At 44.1% G+C, this 20,677-nt stretch overlaps 1 protein-coding gene across 2 annotated transcripts in view; it reads right to left on the reverse strand.

Moving 5' to 3' along the window:
• Positions 1 to 18,544: 18,544 nt before the first annotated feature.
• Positions 18,545 to 20,677, reverse strand: part of lingo3a (leucine rich repeat and Ig domain containing 3a) — a 38,430-nt gene continuing 36,297 nt past the window's right edge. For both annotated transcript variants that reach the window (XM_035416427.1, XM_035416429.1), the window contains one exon: positions 18,545 to 20,672. The gene's annotated coding sequence lies outside the window, so the exon portion shown is untranslated. The remainder of the gene's footprint in view (positions 20,673 to 20,677) is intronic.

Raw genomic sequence — 20,677 nt, forward strand, 5'->3', positions numbered from 1 at the left:
CCCGCCCCTGCATCGGTCGGTTCGTGGTGCAGCGTGCCCACTGGCACGCGAGCGCAGAACACGCCTGCATTTTAACCGTGAGGGCTGCGTGAGGCAACGCGGAAACCTCGGAAAGGGGGGTACAGCAGCGCACCCACTTCCACACACAGACGCGCCAACCTCCACCCCCCCCCCCCCCCCCTTGTTAAAGGCCGCTTTTCATTAACACGCCATGAAGATGAAGAGAACAACGATCAAAGTTGGTGGGGCGACATTAGCTCTTGGAGGTAAGAGGTTGTCTGGCAGTCGGAGGGTTGCCGGTTCGATCCCCAGCCCTGGGCGTGTCGAAGTGTCCCCTGAGCCTGACATCTAACCCCTAATTGCTCCCAACTGAGCTGATTGGTACCTTGCATGGAAGCCTTTCAACGTTGGTGTATGAGTGTGAGTGTGTGTGTGTGTGAATGGGTGAATGAGAGGCATCAATTGTAAAGCGCCTTGGATAAAAGCGCTATACAAACTAATGCAGTCCATTTACCATTACCATAAAGTTTCGATTTTCGACCTCATATAGTTCCAACAGATTACAGACCATTAAACCATCAAGCATCTATTTTCACATTTCACAGAGCAAAAACTCTCTCGTATCTATGTTTTCTTTAGTAACATATTTACATTTTCACCAGCATCTTAAACAGTTAAAGCGTTTAAAAATACATATGGGACCAAGGTCTGGTAGCTGACATTATTAAAACCAACGATAGATATGTCCGGTGAACTTTCACAGCCTAAGTGTGAAAAGGAGAAGCCAGTTGGTGAGGTCATCAGTTATATAAATCAAACTATTTATGCACAGATGCAGTTTAATTAATCATGTTTTTATCTATTAAGCACATAGCAGAATATCAGATTTGAGTAGTCTCTTGTGTTTATATTTGATAAAGACATGAAAAAAATGTGAAACTTGATGGTATTTCAATCATGTGCCCTTAGAAGACTCGATGAAAGCTCACTGATAATTCTCATTGTCCTGCGGTACCACTGTAGTCACTGCGTGAATCCAGAATTAATTCAACCCCAGTGACAGAATGGCAATATCGCCATCCTTACAGGGTTCAGTATCTTTTCCGTGCCTGTGCATCCAAAGAAAGGTATGCTGAAGAAATTTGGCCGCTCCCATAAGTGGGTGTTCAAAAAGGCGCCCCAACATTAATTGACAAGTAGGACTACTCCAATTTCTCACAATAAAAAAAATATTCCCTCATGAAGTCCAAGAGGGAGACTACTAATGTGGCCATTGCATGTGGTGCGACTTCACAATGCACCTACTTTAACTAGCCATAGAAAGTCAAATGCTGCAGCGTAGCAAGTTCTATAAAGAATGTGATTTACATAATTAGGCGCTCGTGCGGTCAGGCCTGTGCTGGCTTTGGAAATTGTGGATAATCAGTTTAAGTGTACTCGCAAATACCTACACATAGCTAGGTGCCTAATTTATCAAAAGATAAAGCTGTAGCTAGTAAAAACAGTCATTTGTGCTGTCGTGTCAGTTATTAATAGCCACTGTAATTGTCTGTACTAACCCCACATCCTGTCATCATTGCAGCTTTTTTATATTCCGGACACTGGTCAGACAATGGAGCGTAAAACCAGTCCTATCTGCTTTTGGGCTTGCTTTGCTCACGTCAAGGATCTTATTTGCCAAAGAAGCTCTACTAGGCTAGTTAGCTTAGCTACCTAATCTATCTACAGTGAATCTATCTGTCTGCTATCTTCGTGAAGATGCAACATTGACAGATTGCAAAACGATGCCAAAAGTGCCCAGTGTTGCTCGACTCAACTTTTGTTCCTAGGTTAAAAAAAAAATAATAATCTTTAGTGCTGATACGGTCATTAAAATCTATGAAACGGGGAACCAAAAATGACTAACGTCTCATTTTTTGTTGATTTGAAGAGCAGAATGTTAGGTTGTGTGCATGGAAAGATGTACTCTTACAGTACAAACCACAGACTCAGTTTGCCTTCTGCTAGGCCAGAGCTCTCGTCCAGGAGGTTCAGAAGTGGTTGTTCACAATCGCTACGTGCTCTTAACGGTAAAAAAAACAAAAAAAAAAACAATTGCCACAGGAAGTCCTCTACAGGCTTCCCAGATCAGATAAAATGTGAGATATACACTTTAGCCACGACTTAAAAGCTCTTTAAAACTTTTTTTATATTTTGTTTTTGTGCATTTTTAGATGCTTTACAAACAACACATATCAGCAGTAAAGACAAAATGGCACGGGCACTATTCACATTTAGCATTGGAGTCAGTTTAAGGGGATATTATATTTATTTTTTTTGCATAAGAACAATGATAAATTAACTTCGTCTGGACGCCTAACTTTGATCAAACGTACAAACAGCACCAGTGACGTATCGTGAAGGTAGAAAGAGCTTCAGGTACTTACCCCTCTCATTTTACACATGGTAAATGGACTGCATTTATATAGCGCTTTTATCCAAAGCGCTTTACAATTGATGCCTCTCATTCACCAGAGCAGTTAGGGGTTAGGTGTCTTGCTCAAGGACACTTCGACATGCCCAGGGCGGGGTTTGAACCGGCAACCCTCCGACTGTCAGGCAATCGGTCTTACCTCCTGAGCTATGTCGCCCCTTACACATTACACATTTCTTGTAACTTTCAAAATATTCGAATTGATTTTGAATTTTATGTGCCATGACAGATTTGAAGAACATCACTTTTGTGACCCCTCAGAACAAAGAAAGAAACCATCAAATGAACAAATCTTCAAATAAATAGTATTTTTTCAAGGGGGGTGGGGATTACAAATTTTTCTATATCACTGTTATGCTGCTACATTGTACATTTATGCGTTATGAGAATCAGATTTGAGCAACTGGCCTGCTACCTAACAAAACTGAAAGGCTATTCGGAAATGAATAGTAACTTAAGGGTCTGTTTATTGATAGATCGAACGAGGTAGCACAGTTTTAAGTCGCTAGTTGGTGCTAAGCGTGTCCAGTTTCATAACGTTCAGTGTTCGCTTTTTTAAAATTTTGTTCATATCACCCCATTCAGTTCTCGTCCCTGTTGTATTTGCTTGCCTTTCCCAACTCTCCATAACGGATGGAGGCCATGGTGTGCAGCAATTTACAGGGAGCGCAAACCACCGTATCACGTGCATCTCCTGCAAAGCAAGAGCTAGCCTGCTGCTCTGCCTCATGGAGCAGCACAGCAGATCTCCCTGAGAGACTGGGGGTAGGGGGTGGGTGAGATCTCAAATTTTGGGGGGGGGGGGGGGCTCAAGTCTCTTTTGGGAGAGCCCATGTCTCTTTTGTCTGAAGTCCCCCCTGGCTCCCCCACAATTCAAACCCTGTTCTACAGCCGAATCCATCACACCATTACACCTTTGTTGAGTGTAAATCGTGTAAGAGTACAGGGTAAAAATGGGCCCAAGACTGTGAAAAAGAGAAAAAAAGAGAACGCGCATCTCGTTCGTCGAAGTGCAGAACAACGGACTTGAAAGGTAAAAAGCTCAAAAAGAAAGGTCACACGCTTGCTTTTTATTAACGCACCATGAAGGTCAGCGGAACACAAAGCTACAAAGCATCTGAAAATGGTATCCTGTCCTCTGTTGACACACAAAGCTTTCCCCTTTCCCCACAATTTACACCAAACAAAGGTGTAAACAAAGAAATCCCCCAGTACCCTTCACTGTCCTCCGGCGCAGTTTTTTTTAAATTACCACCGTTTCGGTGGCAAACGGGGGCCCAAGGCCGGCCGCCTGCCTGGACAGCCCGGCGTGCAATGGGCCGTGTCCCTACTCTGCGTGGCCCGTGTCCGCAGTACGGACCGCGTGACGAGCGTCAGTGGTTCTGAGACTGACCGAGACGCAGAAATGCGTGGACCTGCCGGTCCGAGGAAGGCCAACACGCCCGGCTGCGTCTGCGTCTGCGTCTGCGTCTGCGTCTGCGTCTGCGTCTGCGTTCGCGTCTGCGTCTGCGTCTGCGTCTGCGTCTGCGTCTGCGTCTGCGTCTGCGTCTGCGTCTGCGTCTGCGGCTGCGTCTGCGTTCGCGTCTGCGTCTGCGTCTGCGTCTGCGTCTGCGTCTGCGTCTGCGGCTGCGTCTGCGCCTGCGTCTGCGTCTGCGTCTGCGTCTGCGGCAGTGCGGCGATTGACCTGCGACACACCTGCGTGGGTTTTTTTTGCGCGGCGCGTCAGGGAAAGTCCCCAGGTCCCCGAGAAGGAGGGAGGAGGCCCGAGAACCAGCGGGGAGAAGATTATCTGACCCAGCCTCCTCCGCCTCCTTGGGGGTGGGGGGGGGGGGTCCCCGCGTCCATCACTCGCTTCCTGTCAGTGACACCATCGACGTCACCGTCTCTAGAAATGATTAGCACGATGACATCACCTCTCGCCACCTTTGCCCCATCGCCGGTTCGAGAGAAAAAAAAAAAAAAGTCCGAAAAGTCGGCGACCTTTTTTTTTTTTTTTTCGAGTTGGCGATGAGCCAAAAGGGTGGCTGCCCGGGGGTGGGGGTGGGGGGGGGGGACCGGCTGACAAGCGCACGCAAAAATAAAAAACAAAAAAAAGCAAAGAGCGCTATCACGGGGTCAAAACCGTGTCGCTGCTCGTCTTCGCGTACGCAAGGGGAGCTCGAAAAAAAGTTGCAGGGGGGCGAGGGGTCGCCTCCTTCGGCCCCGGCGGCGTGAGGCGCGCGCTCCTGTGCGGCAGATTCTGCCGATGTGATCTCACCGAAGCGAGGCCTTGCGGTCGGGTCAGACGCGCAAGCCCCGATGAAACCTCCAGATAAAAACATAACCCTGATATCACGCCGACAGCCAAGAGACAATGCGGTCTAATCTTGAAAAGTGATCATCGATTGGTTCGTGTGCAAACGTTACTTCCAGCACAGGGCTGTCAACCCCTTGCCGCATTCAGGGCAGAACGTTCAACTCTTTCCGAGGATTCTCAATGTACTTCATTTGCGCCGTTTTAAAAGTTGACAGACTATCGTTTCTTCATGTCTATTTTTTATTGTTTTTTATTTTTATTTTAATGGGGAAAACTAAATACAGGGAGATTATGAGAATCTGAGCACAGCTTATAGCATTCTCAGTCATATTTCTTGCATCGCAGAACTGAATTGAAGTGATGAATTTAAAAATACAATACATGTTAGGTATTGGCATTAGTATGAGTACACAAAAATGACAGCATAATTCATTAGTTTTCATGATGTCCTGGTGTTTTCCTGGCAATAAGACATCCATGTTTTCTGAGACATAAAACTCTTTGGATTTTGAATTTAGAAAATGCATAAAAAGATGTTAATAATAATAATAATTATTATTAAATATTCAAATTGAGTTAACAACAATGACATCAACATCGTAGAGAGATCGATAGCATGAAAAACATATGTTTTGAGCAGCGTAAGCTTGGTTTACAAAAGTGTGCTCCTTATCAGACCCCCACCAAGGAAAGTAGACTGTGGCCCCCCCAGGGAAAGCAGATTGTGAACCCCCCAAGGAAAGCAGCTTGTGTTTACTGTGCTGACAGGGAGTCAGCAGGCTCCAATAAAGAGACAGCGCTCAGCTGTAAAATAGTCTACTGGATAAGCATTATGTAAACCTTACGTTCTCCCTGATACAGTGTAATCCTGTTTGGTATTTTTGGAAAGGCGATGTCATGGGGTACTAGTTGGTGTCTTTGGTGGTGTGGTGTAGTGCGCGCTGACTAAAGATCTGTATACCTGTGGGTCAGCAGCCAGACAGCTACAAGAAGTTAACCCGGTGTGATAGGCTTACCGAGATAGCAGAAGCAGGATCATTGATGTACTGTTCTGTAATGATTGCGTCTTTATTCGATGACTTAGGGTTTTCTTCGATCCCTTGGGTATGCAAGGGGCAAAGTGAAATGGTTCGAGGAGACTCGTCAACACAGTCCCCCGTGTGCCGTTCGTGTACTGCCATTCCACGACACACACACAGACACACATTTTGTGCCATTGCGCATATTGCTATTATTGAACATACCACAAAATAATTAGCATTCACTTTAGCCGGGCATTCCTCTTTGACTCTTACCACTGCACATCTAGCAGTTATGTTACGGTCCTAACACATACACACGGAGCTCACGGTATCGGCATCCTGTAGTCACTCAGCCTATACACTAATGCCGTAGCAAGATACACAACTGGCTCCATGCAGTCAGAGTCACGTCCACATCTACCAAGATAGATAGTGATCCACATCGAGCCCCACGCTACTGGAAGACCATTTGCAGCCTCCTTTTACGTATAACTGTATGCAAAGAGGAAAGGTTAAAACATCATTTTGCATTCAGATAACATTAAATTAATCCCGTTCCAGTAGCACTACACGTGTTCCTTAGCTACTGAGTGGATCCATACAGCAGTAGTCACTTTTTTTTAATGAATCTATTTGAAAAAAAATAATGAGGCTATATTTAAGGAAATTGCAGAATTGAAACGCAATGAACTTCCTCTAGCCTGATGAAAACATGAAGAGAACAAAAGCACGCAAAAAAAAAATTCTACATGGTACTTTCTCATGGGTCTAAAATTGTCTTCAAGTGTACTTCCCCTGATACACGTAGTTGTAGTAATACATTGTTTGTTACACCTACATTATCTGTTATCTTACATAGAGCATCACTTCCTAGTCAGGCTTTTAATACTTTTAATGCTGGTTTTTAATGCATTAATTCAACTGGGCAGTATTATTATTTCACGTTATGACTTGGACTCAGTCAATCGGTGAGACCAAATAGAACCATGATTGCAAGGCTTTTTGATTGTATGCTTTGTTTTGAAATATCGCGGCCAAAGCACCAGTTAATAGCTTCTTTTCACAGGCCACATTTCAGCCATTTTGTGGACGAGCAATTAATTGCATGAATTGTTCAGGGTCACGGCTAGAGCATATCCCGGCATGCACTGGGCAAGAGGCAGGAATACACTCTGGACAGGTCACAGTCCATTGCAGGGCCCACACAACCTTAATTAACACATTCATACATGTGGGCAATTCAGTGTCTACTACTGTTAACCTACTGCATGCCTTTGGATTTTGGGAGGAAATACCCGGTGGAAACCCACACAGGGACAACATAACTCCACACAGAAAGGCCCTCATTCAGGATTCAAACTCGGTACCTCCGTGCTGTGAATTGGAAGATATCGCTGCGCCACCCCATGTCCAATATTGAAATTAATGAATGCCGTTCAATAACGGTTCTCCGTGAACATAAACCCTTTGTTTTACATCAAAATGCATTTGCATGTGAGAAAACTACCCATAATGCTTTGCTATTTCATATGGACTGTGTCAATAGAATGATAATTCAACGCTGCATAAAACTAGGCCTATCAATTGATGGCTGAAATGTATCACTTTGTGCATAGTACCGATGGCAAATTCATAAACAGCCAAGGCTGTAGAATGATGGAAATGTTGTCTGTCTGTCTGTCTTTCTGGTTTTGACAGTTGTCTTTTTGGATTCATGTGAACACAAGATTGCACGGCGCTGTGTTGAGGTTAGCAGGAACACGCAGGGACCTGTGTGAAAATTTCAATTTCACACTGTGTCTATACCACCACCTCACAGGACATGCAATTTTGGAGCCGCTCTCTCGACAGGTCCTGGGGTTGGTTTCTGAGGCACGCTATCAGCGATAGCGATCTGAGATAGCTTCAGACTCAGGAGTCTGCGTAGCATCGGGTTTCTCCCTGGCCAGAGGAACGCTACCATCGTCACAACTACTGTCTGCGCCCCCCGCCCCACCCCCCCACCCCCCCAAAAAAAAAAAACATTCTGTTGCAATAACAGTGATATTACAGCCTCACAAAAATGACTATACGAGTGGAGCTGAGCCCCTCTGCTTGAGTTTACCAGCTGCTCAACCTCCTGCTTAAGCTGATGCCCATTTCACAGAGTTTCGGTTACAAGTGTAGCACAGTGGGTAAGGAACTAGACTTGTAACCGAAAGGTCGCAGGTTCGATTCCTGGGTAGGACACTGCCGTTGTACCCTTGAGCAAGGTACTTAACCTGCATTGCTTCAGTATATATCCAGCTGTATAAATGGATGCAATGTAAAAATGCTATTTAAAAAAGTAGTGTGAGTCGCTCTGGATAAGAGCGTCTGCTAAATGCCTGTAATGTAACAGAGTGGAATCAAGTTCTAAGATTGCCCTGTGATAGATCGGCGGCCTGTCCCAGGGTGTATTCCTGCCTCTCGCCCAATGCATGCTGGGATAGGCTGCAGCACCCCCCCCCCCCTTGTGACCCTGCTCAAGATAAGCGGGTATAGATAATGGATGGATGGAAAATAACAATACAAAAATGATTAATTTTTACTTTAAAAATGAATGTTCTGATCACAGAAGTACATAGCGCAGTGTAGTAGTATTTACTCAGCTTGCACATAAAGAAACATTTTCTGAATGGTCAAAGACTCAGCACCAAAAGTACAACTGAAATTTAAAACACACACACACACACACACACACACACACAGAAAAATTGAAAACAGAAAGATGAGTGGTAGGTTGGAGATTAGATGGGACAAGTTAAGGAAAATACTAAGTAAATAAAAGACAAAATGGAAAACAACCATCATGGGGCATTTCAGTGCAAAATTAAACAGAAAGATTGTGTTTGAGAGAGAGATGGAGAGAATGAAAGCATTATATGGAGAAATATTTTTTTTAAGTGTTATTTTTTTCCTGAAGGGAAAAATGAAAATTATCCATTGAAATGTATGCCTTCAGTTTATGACCTTGGACCCCTTTAACCCTTCAGTATTTTTGGCACGACCCATTCGATCGGGCCGCTAATGTGTAAAATGCCATGCACCCGGGCGCCTTGTACCCCATCCCACCCGAGGAAAGGGATCACGGAGCTCCTCCACCCTGGCTCCCCAGTGGTGGAACGAACTCCCTGTCCCTCTTCAAACCTCTCCCTCACTACCCATCTTCCGCCGTGGTCTGAAGACTCATCTCTTCAGACTATACCTGGACTACCATCACTCTGTATATTTCACTTTAAACCCCCCCCCCCCCTTTCATGACACTCGTTACATGTACCCCCATTCCAGCACTTTTTGGTAGTTGAGAATAATTTGTATTTGTATAATATTGTTGCTTGTTCTTCTGCCTAGTTGGCAGAGGTTAGGTCAGAATAGTGTTCACTGTGTGAACTAAACTGTGCTCTTGGCTAGAAATAGCTGTACAAAATAAGTATTGTATCTTGTTGAACCTGTGTTTTTGTAGCTTTCCATGACCATGAAATGCACTTTTGTACGTCGCTTTGGATAAAAGCGTCTGCCAAACAAACGTAACGTAATGTGATGTAAAATGATGTGGCCGCACGGGGTTCAGCCTAAACCTAGCGCGCATACTCGATGTACCGTAATTACAGGACAAGCAAAAGAAAGGTTTTCCTTCTCGCAGGAAACCTCCCTGGTCCACGCAAGGCACTGTATTAGTTTGCTCAGCTTTTCCTTGGTATGATCAGGCTGTCTTTAGCAGGACAGGAGGCCATAAGACCAACTTCCACACCGGCCTCGCAGTCGTGACCATGGAGTTGATTTCTTGCACGCGTACGTTTTTTTTACACCCATATTTTAGCATTTTTCTAATAAATAGTTACAGTTATTATAGTTTCATTATTTTTGTTCTGTATATAAAAGCAAGTACAGTTATTTCATATGCAAGACTATGATGATGATATTCAAATATTCCAGCACTTATAGTTTGACTTAGCATTGGTTAGGTCAGAGTATTGCTCACTGTGTAAACTAGACTTAATGTGTTCATGGCGATGAATGACTGTACAAAATGAGTATTTGTACCTTATCAGACCTGTGTTTTGTAGTTGTTCCAATGACCTTTGGTATGCACTTATAATTGTTGCCAAATAATATGTAATGTACTGTAATGTAATTCATTAGGAAACTATTTTAAGTAATGCCGGACTGTTATTCATATTTCCTGAGGATGGAGTGACATCACATATCACTGAAATGGCATCAGTAAAAATGCTGATGCATGAAGCTGATGCGACTGTAAGCTTAGGGTTGTAACTAGGCAGCTGTTTCGTAGGTGACTTAGGTGCATTAACTGTCTTAACTACTACTTGTATTTTTTCCATAGACTGCGTTGTTGCCGTTCTCGTTGTTAGTGTTAATCAGTTTAACCTTCAGGGTCCAAGTTGAACTATGCGGTTGTTCCCTGCGCTTGGACCGGTACTTCTCTCTAGGGGTTTCGTCATACTTGTTCCTGGTTATGGTTATACACTTTGTTGTACGTCGCTCTGGATAAGAGCGTCTGCCAAATGCCTGTAATGTAATGAACAGCCCACCATTTTCCCATCTTGATTATGAGTAATATCCATATAAAAAGTGTGCCAGAATATGCGCCGAAGAAGAATAACATCTGCAATGTAGTGATGGCAGGTGAGATTAGCTAGTTTAGGGGTACAACAGTCGACTCTACGAAACCAAGATGGCGTTTATCATGCTAGCATATCTGCCAAAACCGGTGCTTATTGAAAAGGCCAGGATATCAAGTCACAGTGGTATCTTCATCACCACAGTGTCACACCATTGTCAGAGTAGATTTGATCGCTACCTTATTATCATGTTACAGGTTATTTTCAGAATAGTGAAAGTTGATATTCTCCTCAGGATTAGAACAGTCCCCCCTGGTGCCCCCATGGTTGAAAAAGTGTCGAAAAAAGGTACTCCTACAGGTGAGAAAACATCATGAAGTGCCCAATTAGGTGGTCCTCTAATGGAGAAGTGCCCCTCCAGTGGATAAAATGTGATGCAGTGCTGTAAAGGGTGTCCCTGCATGCGTGAGAATGCGGGGAAGTTTCCTAATGGATGCCCCTCCAGTGGAGAAAATGTGACGTGGTGCCATATAGGTGCCCTTACAATGGGATAAACTTGAGGTTCCCTACAGGTTCCTTTCTGATGAGAGAAAAACTCATCTTAAATGCCCTTCCAAGTGAGAAAACACGACGCATCATAGCTTTTTGCGCGCTGGTGGGGCCCCATGTCGTGCAGTAGGTGGCCATTCTACTTTTTCGCCCCTGCCCTTCAAACAGCCTGAGTCCGTCACTGAACCAGGTCTTCATGTAAAATCTCGTAAGACTGTCCTCTAGTGGTTGTCATGAAACTGTAGCACTTCTTTGTTTCTTTGAAAACTGTTGGCGCTGCTATCTGATCTAACTTACAGAGTCATAATCACACACCCCTTCAATTTTTCTTTTCTTTTTTTTTTTTACAAAATATGGTAAAAGAACTAAATGTCGTGTTTTAAATCGATCCTTTTAATAAATCAATGACAGTTTCAGAGCATACATATGGGTGTATCATTACAATGGTTTGTGAGGAATTGAAATTGTATGATTTAACTTTTTATTTTTATTTTTTCAAAAAGAAAAGAAAACATTTCTTAGAGGTATCAGTGGTCAAGATTATCCATGGCAACCATGGCAAATAACGACTTCTTAGGTGTACCAAGTAGGCCCACCGAGCTGTCGCCGTAGATCTTTAAAACAAGTGCAAAGAGACACAGATAAAATGCCACTGGAGGTGGTGTGACATGCCTTTATAAATAAAACACAAAGTTCTTCTTTTACAAGACAAGCGGTATAAACCAACGAGAAGAACAATAATAATCGCTACTTAAGGAGCCATATAATGTAGTTCTTACTGAACCTCATATTTTAATACGTTGCTGATTAAAATATATATATATATATATATATTTTTTTTTTTTTTTTTTTTTGCAGCACCTACATTAGGGGTTCTTGGGAAGGTCAATATACCAATTGCAGCAAATTGCCATTAATGAGTGTTCATTTTCTGATAACTATTAAGACATACAGTAGCCATGTACTGCAGTAGTTACTGTACCTACTGTACATATTTGAACATGTTTAAGATTGTTACAGTGCAATCCCTACCATAACTTTGAGCATTTTAAGTATAAACTGAAGCAATTTTTAAAATGCACCCAGTCGTGTAATCATATGTGATTATGAATTGCTAGGTTTTTATTAAATTATATGATATCTTTACTCAATTTTAATGTATTTAATAATGCTCTAGTAGTTTATTGTATGTGTTTTATGATTATGTGATTTTGTGCTGTATGTGTATGTGTTTGAAAAGCCCAGCTAGGGACAAGCATCGGAAATTAGCATATGCTATAAATGCTGTGACACACTGCATTGGATATTGTTTGTCAATAAGCTATGTTTAAATGTATCTGTCCCTATCAAATAAACATTAAGTAAATAAATAAATTGAAGGCTCCCGGCCAATCAGCATGGAGGCGTGTGCCCATTGTACAAGCTCCACTGAGCAGAGGTGAGGTGTCTTTCCGACGTAGCAAGGAAGAACAAAGCAACACTTTCCATCCATTGGAGCTACATATTTAAAAATGTGCTAAGAAGGACAGCTATAGGTGTTGCTGTGTAGGTAGGGCCCATTCTGAGCTACCTTCAGATGCCTCCTACATGGGAAAATGGCTTGAGAACCACTGCTGCTGCTGCTGTCCGGGCACCTGCCGCGTCAGCCAGTTGACCTTATCACCCTGGTAGGTGGCCGTGAACTGCGTGAATATTCTCGCCGTTAATGGGCGAGGACGCGAAAAGTCTGGGCGAGGGGCGACGCCACGCGCAAAGGAAAGTCGAGGCTTGAGCGCCGCGCGGCTCTCCCCCACCCCCCCCCCCCCCCCCCCCCCCCCCCCCCCCCGCTGAAGTACTGGGCGGGACCCTGGCGAGCTGTCACTCACATCGGGGGTTCTAAATCCCCTCTGCCCGGAACCGGGGGGGCTGGCCGCTGTTGAGAACGTGCAGGAGACGCCGCGTTGACTCAGACCCCGTCGTGACACATACCGAACAATACGAGGGCTTGCACAGACAAGCACGATCAGATAAAGCAGCGGTTGAGAAAGAAACTTGGTCCTGAGGACCCCACTGTGTATGCTGGTTTTTTTTTTGTCATGGCTAATACCTTGATCACTTAAGGCTGCTGAAACCGTGCCTTTAAGTTCTAGCACAATTTTGCACTCATTCACTTATTCACTTATTCCAAAGTGCAGGTGTGGCTCGTTGCCATTGTCTCTTCATCGTCACTTCTTCTGTGTGACAAGGTGACCGCACCTTCGTCAGTTTGCCGACCACAAATTTCAGCGTGTGACCACGATTATTTCACCGTTCGGTCTACGACTGAATCAGCTTGTGACAAATGATTCATTTCTGAAAGGCAACATTCGTCATACGGGGCAAAGCAGAAAATGAAGGCACCCCTTACTGAATAAAGGTGGGATCTGAATATTTATTCTTCATGACAAACAGAGCTATTTCTAACATAATGTGACCTTATGAGAGTATCATCATCCTTCAGTAGACGTTATGCGTCTAAATAAGAACAATTAAAGGATCATTACTATTCAGAGGTAAGAAATGTGGTAGGGACAAACACCAGCATACACAATGGGTCCACAGGATCAATTTTGGAAACCCCTAGAAGTCTCTGGGATTAAAATGGGACTAGCTATATAATAGATTCTAGATAATAAATCAGAGCATGTATTTATCCATTAAGCAATCACAGGGAGCAAAAACATAACCTATATACAGCTATTTCTAAGCTCTAGTGAGGACTGTCAGTGGGTATTTCTTATAGTTAGTAATTAACCCTTTGAGGAGTATGTTTTTTGGAATGTCAGTGTACCATTACAAGTAGTGATTGTGACATCAGCATTGGAATGTTCAGTTACTGTAAGAGCATTCTAATCACATACTTGTGATCTCACACCTTACAGCAGGCGTGTCAAACTGAATCCCCAGGGGGACTGCAGTGTCTGAGGATTCTTGTTGTTTCTTTTCAATCAGCTGCCAATGAACGGCCTTGAGAACAAGGCGTGCGGATTCCTTAGCCAGCCAACGACTTAAACGAACCACCGGAGCCGAGAACACCTCGAATGTCGGCAGACGCCGCGGCGCCCTCCAGGACCGGGAGTTGAGACGCCCCGTTGCCTTAAAGGGTTAATGGAGTGATGCGCCCCAGGGCCTAGCGCGCAACCCTGTCGATGACAGCGTTGACTGTGGCCGGCAAACCCACGAGGCGGCGCGTACCGTAACTGTGTGCATCATCACACCGGCGTGACACGGTGGCGGCGGGGGGGGGGCTTCCCCGATTCATTCCGCGACTGTGACTCCTCCGGTCTACTGGACGTCTGTGGCCTGCCCGCGTCGGCGGGGCGTAGCTCGGAAGGTCGCCGAGGGAAGCGTGGTAGCGGTGCGGTAAAGCGGATGCCTCAGTAGCGGGTTACCGTAACAACACACCCCGGCGACGCCTGGGGGCGATTCCGCCCTTCAGCTGACTGGTACTGGTGGTGGTAAGCGCCAGTGGAAGGTCCGGGCAAATCTCGTTAGCTCGTTAAACCCGGTGGTTCTCAAACTCGGTCCTGGGGGACCCCCTGTGCATGCTGGCTTTCGTACCAACCTCAACAGCAATCCCAGAATTTTTTAACAAGCTGTTAATTTTTCTTAATTAGGTGCCTTTCATGTTTTAGAGCTGGGGTCCCCAGTCTTATTCAGAATGGGCCAGTGTTGGAGCACACACCTGATCCCGATTATACTAATCAAGGAGCTTAGCAACGACTCTAGTGGTTGATTAGTGGAATCAGGTGTGTGCACCCACACTGGGCCTTTCTGGAGCCCCAGCTCTAAAACATGAAAAGCACCTAATTAAGAAAAAATTAACAGCTTGTTAAAAAATTCTGGGATTGCTGTTGAGGTTGGAATTATGACCAGCATACGCAGGGGGTCCCCCAGGACCGAGTTTGAGAACCACCGCGTTAAACAACGCACGCAGTGGCTGCGCGGAGCGTCTGAAGGCGCGTGCCGTGGTGGAGGTGCGTGTTCCGTGCCTTCCGGTATTTACAGACGGAATGTCGGTGATGAAAAGGACCGAGCGATACAACTGGGAATTTCTAGTAAAGCAAGTATACAGTGATTTTTTTGTTGTTGTTGTTTTTAAATAGGCTAAAAAGAAGAACTTACAAAAACTCCTAACAGGGTTTCTCTGTACAAATATCAATTTATTCAACAAAATCTTTATTTCAGTTCCCATATCGGTGCCAATATTCAGTTCCATTCAAAGTTAAATGTAAAAAAAAAGCATCCATTTTAAGTTACAAAATTTGTCAAATTGACTGTTGTACCCTTTTGCCTTCATAAATATATTACATTTAACCCCGGAAAAAATATGTTGTGCTGCTGAGAACAAACTGTAATCACGACTAATATACATATTGTATGACCTCAGCCTATGAAGGGGTTGTCACCCAATCCCATTATAGCAGCTGGGATGATGCTGTCCCAGATATCCACAAGACTGTTTGGCAAGATCAAGAATTTTTTTAAAACACATGCATAGTTTAAGTCTTCTCATTCACAGGAAAGAAAAACCTATTCCAGGTCTAGAGTATCCAGAATTCCATAATTATTATTAAAAAATCAGTTATCATTAGCGTTACTGCCATAAGCGAAACCTGTGGGACATTAGAGGCAGTTTTTGTCCCAGAGGTTTATTTCACATTGTACATATAAGAATACGCATCTTGCTTCAGGTCTGTACACAGAACAACAGGTCTCTCAGCTTGTATTTATGACTGTGAAAATGTTGTGACTGAAATTACAGTGTGTGAAGGTTGCTCAGTTACCATGTACAGTGTCAACGAAGTGTAAAAACATTGGCAAACACTTACCTCGTTGTCAGGATTATAGCAAACGGTCAAATTCTCAAAATTCCTACCGGATACTGTAGAAACTCTGGAATTTAAGTCTTTCATTAGACACCACCAGAGGGCAGTGTTGCTACACAAGCTGTGACTACCGTCGGGACTAAAATAACAAAAAGAAATAAATCAGCAGCTCAGAAAGAGTGTAAAGGAATGCAACTTCTCAATATCAATACATCTAAAAAATGAAGGGGTTTGCAGGGCCTGGAACAGACAGGGAAACGGTCGCTGTGGTGACTACTTCCTCCTCCAGAGAGAGGACCCTCAGTCTGTGGGAGTAATTAGTCTAACCCGAAAACCAAAGTCTCTCCATCAGCGGCCTGAAATGTCAGCACCATCACAGACCGTTCTGAAGTACAGAACTGAAATACTGGAACTTGACTGCCACCGTTCCAGTGACAGACAGCATCAGTGATCCGGGCACAAGAAGGCCAGACTCAGGATGCTGCTTGAGCAGGCATCAGCCCTGCTACCAGAGGCACAGCTCCTTAGAGACGAGGCTATTTAACAGAGGGGGAAATGTGACCAAAGACCAGTATAATCCGCCTTAATATTTTAAGCAACGGTGCTAATTAAAATTTGGGACAAGAACCCCCTCGCATCCTGCTTTAAAAAAAAACAAACAAAACAAAAAAACGACTCTGAACACGACGAATGTAAAAAAAATTTCAAGTCATTTAAAAAAAAAATGACTCAACTTAAATTTAAAAAAATAAGAAATGTTGATTTTTTCAGAAATGCTGTCTGGTCAGAGTCATAATGATAAATTCTCAGTTTAGGGGAAACCAGAAGAGAAAAAAAAACCTGGGGCTGCAGAGGATGACGGAAAGGGCAGCTGATATGTGGCGTAGAGCTAGCGCAAGCTAACCCATGACACTGCTGACAAAGGGCAGGAATTCACTGAGCCCTTCTGACCAATCACCTCATCGGGGGGGGGGGAGCACCTGGGGGTCAGATGACATCACAGAGAGCTGGACGAGGCTAGGGTGAGAGAAAAGCGGAGGCGGAGGGAGCCAATCAGGCCTCCCCGTGCCACCGTGTCTCGCTGTACCTCACACACAAGGACATATGGGAAGGGAGACCAGAAAAAGACTCTGGGGGGTGGTGACTGACAGACTAATATTTACATGAACCCCCCCCCCCCCCCACCAGCGTTTCAGACACACTGATCGTGTGACCACTGACGATTTATTGCTCCGAGCTATCTGAGCCAAATCAACCTTACATTTCTCTAGCCAGCAGAGAACAACCAATACATTATTATTGTGTGTCTCTGATAACCATAACTTTTCATTTACTTTTTTGTTTTTTTTTTGTTGTATTGCAAATACAGTAACCAATGTCCTGTTTTACCCTGTTTGGACATCACATTAAGCTCAGCTCAGCCCTGCCTTGCAGAAAAGCTGCACTGGTCAATGCTGTTTTAGTGAAACATAGCAAGAGGAAATAGAGATATGACAGCATGGTGGTGGAGGCAAAAGGACACAGACACGCACTCACGGATAACAAAACACGTACGCACTGACCACCACCGAGACACGTATGCCTTTTTAATAACAACCTCTCTGGAAATGAAAGGTTTGGCAAAACAGCGCCCTCCAGTGGTAGAGGCAGTGGCAAACTTCAACACTGTGGAGTGTGGCTGAATGAGAACCACACCTGGTGTCAAATACCTATTTTTGTTTTGGATTGAAATGCTTTTCTGTGCTCTACTGATCTTGCCTGGTTTAATTGAGCCTTCCAGTGTGACCAGAAGGCGAGGTTTGCACTTTTTGAGAGTATTTCATTGGTTCCAATACACCAGACAAGATCGGTAAAGCGTAGAAAAGTATTTGAATACAAAACAAATAAGTATTTGACCCAGGTCTGATGAGAATGCACCCACATGGAGCGGGAGCCACACTGAAGTCGTGTGTGAGCCGTAACTAGGCAACACAGAAAAAAATAATAATAACTGTACCCTATCCCAGCCTGTGCTATAGGCCTGCAATGCGGTGCTGGAAATGCCAGCGCTGACCAGAACTCTGAAGCTCCCCTTATTAAATATATTACCATACTACTACGAATAATAACACCATGTTACCATGTTATCGCTATTAGCTACGACAGCAAAAGACTGAATATAACTTAAATACATTACAGTACATTACCTCTAAAGATAATCTGTGACAATGCTACCCTTTGGATAAAGGTGTGAGCAAATGAAGTAATCTATTGAACCCATCAATACAGCAAAATAACTGTACATATATACACATACGCATACACAAAAAAATTAGGATATGACAGAAATGTGAGACACAACGCTCACGTGACGCATGGGTTCTGTATTGCTGAATTTTAACAGGGTTATGGCTCAGGAGAGAGAGAAACATGCATTCGGACGGACGGACAGACAGACAGGCAGGCAGCAGTACACGTCCTTACACCTCTTCCCAAGTTCATACATGGAGTCTGTAGGGCTGGGAGGAGTCTGCTACCTGGACTAGGCTGATGCGTGTGTGTGTGTGTGTGTGTGTGTGTGGTGGGGGGGGGGGGTTGCCTGTGTAAGTGTGTGTGTGTGCGTGTGCCTGTGTGTGTGTGTGTGTGTGTGTGCACGTGCCTGTGTGTGTGTGTGTGTGTGTGTGTGTGTGTGCGTGCGTACCTGTGTGTATGTGTGTGTGTGTGTGTGTGTGTGCGTGTGCCTGTGTGTGGCTGTGTGTATGTGTGTGTGTGTGTGTGTGTATGTGTGCGCGTGCGTGTGCGTGTGTGTTTGTGTGTGTGTGTACGCATATGTGTAAGAGAGTCAGAGACCCTGCGAGCATGCCTGCTGGTCTGATATGCAGTGGTGCCAACTCTCTCAACAATACCCCCACGCAATACATTGGCAGTCAGTCTTTGGCAGTCCGTTGGTGCACAGTGGTGTGAGAGAAGGTAGATGCTCAGCAGAGGGGGAAGGGGGGGGGGGGGCGTAAACCTTGGTCCAGGTAATCCATGTGATTATGCTCTTTTCACCTAATGAACTGCATTCATTTATCAATTTAGTGCTGAATACAGCAGAAATCTGACCACCCCGTACATCTCCTGCTCAACCTTCCACCTTCCTCCTCAGTAACCGTATAGTCTGGGGCTGCGACCCCCCCCCCCCCACCACACCCCCCCAAGTTCTGGTTCCAAGCTCACAGGTTACCCAAGCCCATACAAGACATCCACCAGAAGCATACATTCGTTTACCATCCATAACAGATTCAAATACATATTATAATAATTCTTCCTTATTACATTACCGCCATTATTGCAATTTTTTGAGAGGTGCTGGATGTGTAGCCAGTTAATTAAATTGTATGTTAAACTGCATTCAACTGGATTACTTTTTCCTTTTTAAGCAAGGTATTCAGTTCCCCATCAATTGACATTTAAACAACAGATATATAAAACTTTGTGATATTCTATTACAAAATCAACTTTACAGTATAAGTACATGCAGATTTGGAGGCTCTCCCACAATGCACTGCAGGCAAAGACTGTCAGGCATAGTCTCATCTTTCATTGGCAGTGAGAAAAGTTGGTCAATGTGGATTGGACTTCCAGATATCCTTTTATAGATACACTCTACAGAATATATTTTGCATGGGGAAAAAAGTGGTGATAACCAACCTGACGAGTTTGCACGGATATAATTTTTGTTGTGTATTGTTCCATTTATGGCAGGATAAAAATAACTTGTTTTTTCCATTTAGAGCTAAATCTCGGAGACTACCAATAACAGTAGATGTCAGAGAATTACTTAAACTTTAATTGCTTAATAGGGGAGGCCTTAGCAAAAAACAAATGTCATCAGAAATCAATTATGTAGCTACCAGAGCGCACGGGCGAGGCTGCCTTTTAGTCAAGCATTGCAAAGCATTATGGGAGACGCTTCCAACCTCCTAGCTGCCACGGGATAGTTCTGGAGAGAAGGTATCAAAAATCGGAGGAGCTGAGCATAGCTTTCAGCAAGCTTGACCTCTCAGTTCAGATAAACTGCATTGTTTCCACTCAACAAGTGCTTCCATTGCTTTATCAACCAGCAATGGATGAGACCCGGCAGAAGAGATCATCGAATGGATGAAATATTCAGTTACACAGTGGGCAGAGGGAGCCTGGAATTGCCCGGGCTTCACACTGTAAATGGTGAGATCAGAGGACTTTCATCCATGCACCTCTTTAAAACATAAACAACTGGCGAGAATTCCAAAGTTCATATTCAAAATGGTCTGCAATGTAAACGGTAGTCTGTTGTTCTACATGCTGACATTCTAGAGTACGTGTATAGTTTTGTTTTGGTCTCCTCCCAAGAAAAAAAAAGTCCTTTCGTAGTTTTCTTGAGAAAATGTGACGTGTGTGTGCGTGTGAGTTAAAGTCACAGATGTGCGTTGGGTTAAGCTTAGGGTTAGGTTAGGCTTAGGGTCAGGGTTAGGTTAGATTTAGGCTTAGACTTAGGGTTAGGTTTAAGGTTAGGTCAGGCTTAGGGTCAGGGTTAGGTTTAGTCTTAGGCTTAGGCTTAGTGTTAGGCTTAGGGTCAGTGTTAGGTTTACGCTTAGGTTTTAGGTTCGACATAGGGTTAGGTTAGGCTTAGACTTAGACTTCGGGCTAGGATTAGGTTAGGTTTAGGCTTAGATTTAGGGTTAGGCTTAGACTTAGGTTTAGAATTAGGTTAGGTTTAGGGATAGTGTTAGGGTTAGGTTTAGGATTAGATTAGGCTTAGGGATAGGTTTAGGGTTAGGTTAGTTTTAGGCTTAGGGTCAGGGTTAGGTTAGGTTTAAGCTTGGATTTAGGCTTAGATTTAGGTTTAGGATTAGGTTAGGCTTAGGGTTAGGTTTAGGGTTAAG

Source organism: Anguilla anguilla, chromosome 4 (genome assembly GCF_013347855.1).
Source record: "Anguilla anguilla isolate fAngAng1 chromosome 4, fAngAng1.pri, whole genome shotgun sequence".
Lineage (NCBI taxonomy): Eukaryota > Metazoa > Chordata > Actinopteri > Anguilliformes > Anguillidae > Anguilla > Anguilla anguilla.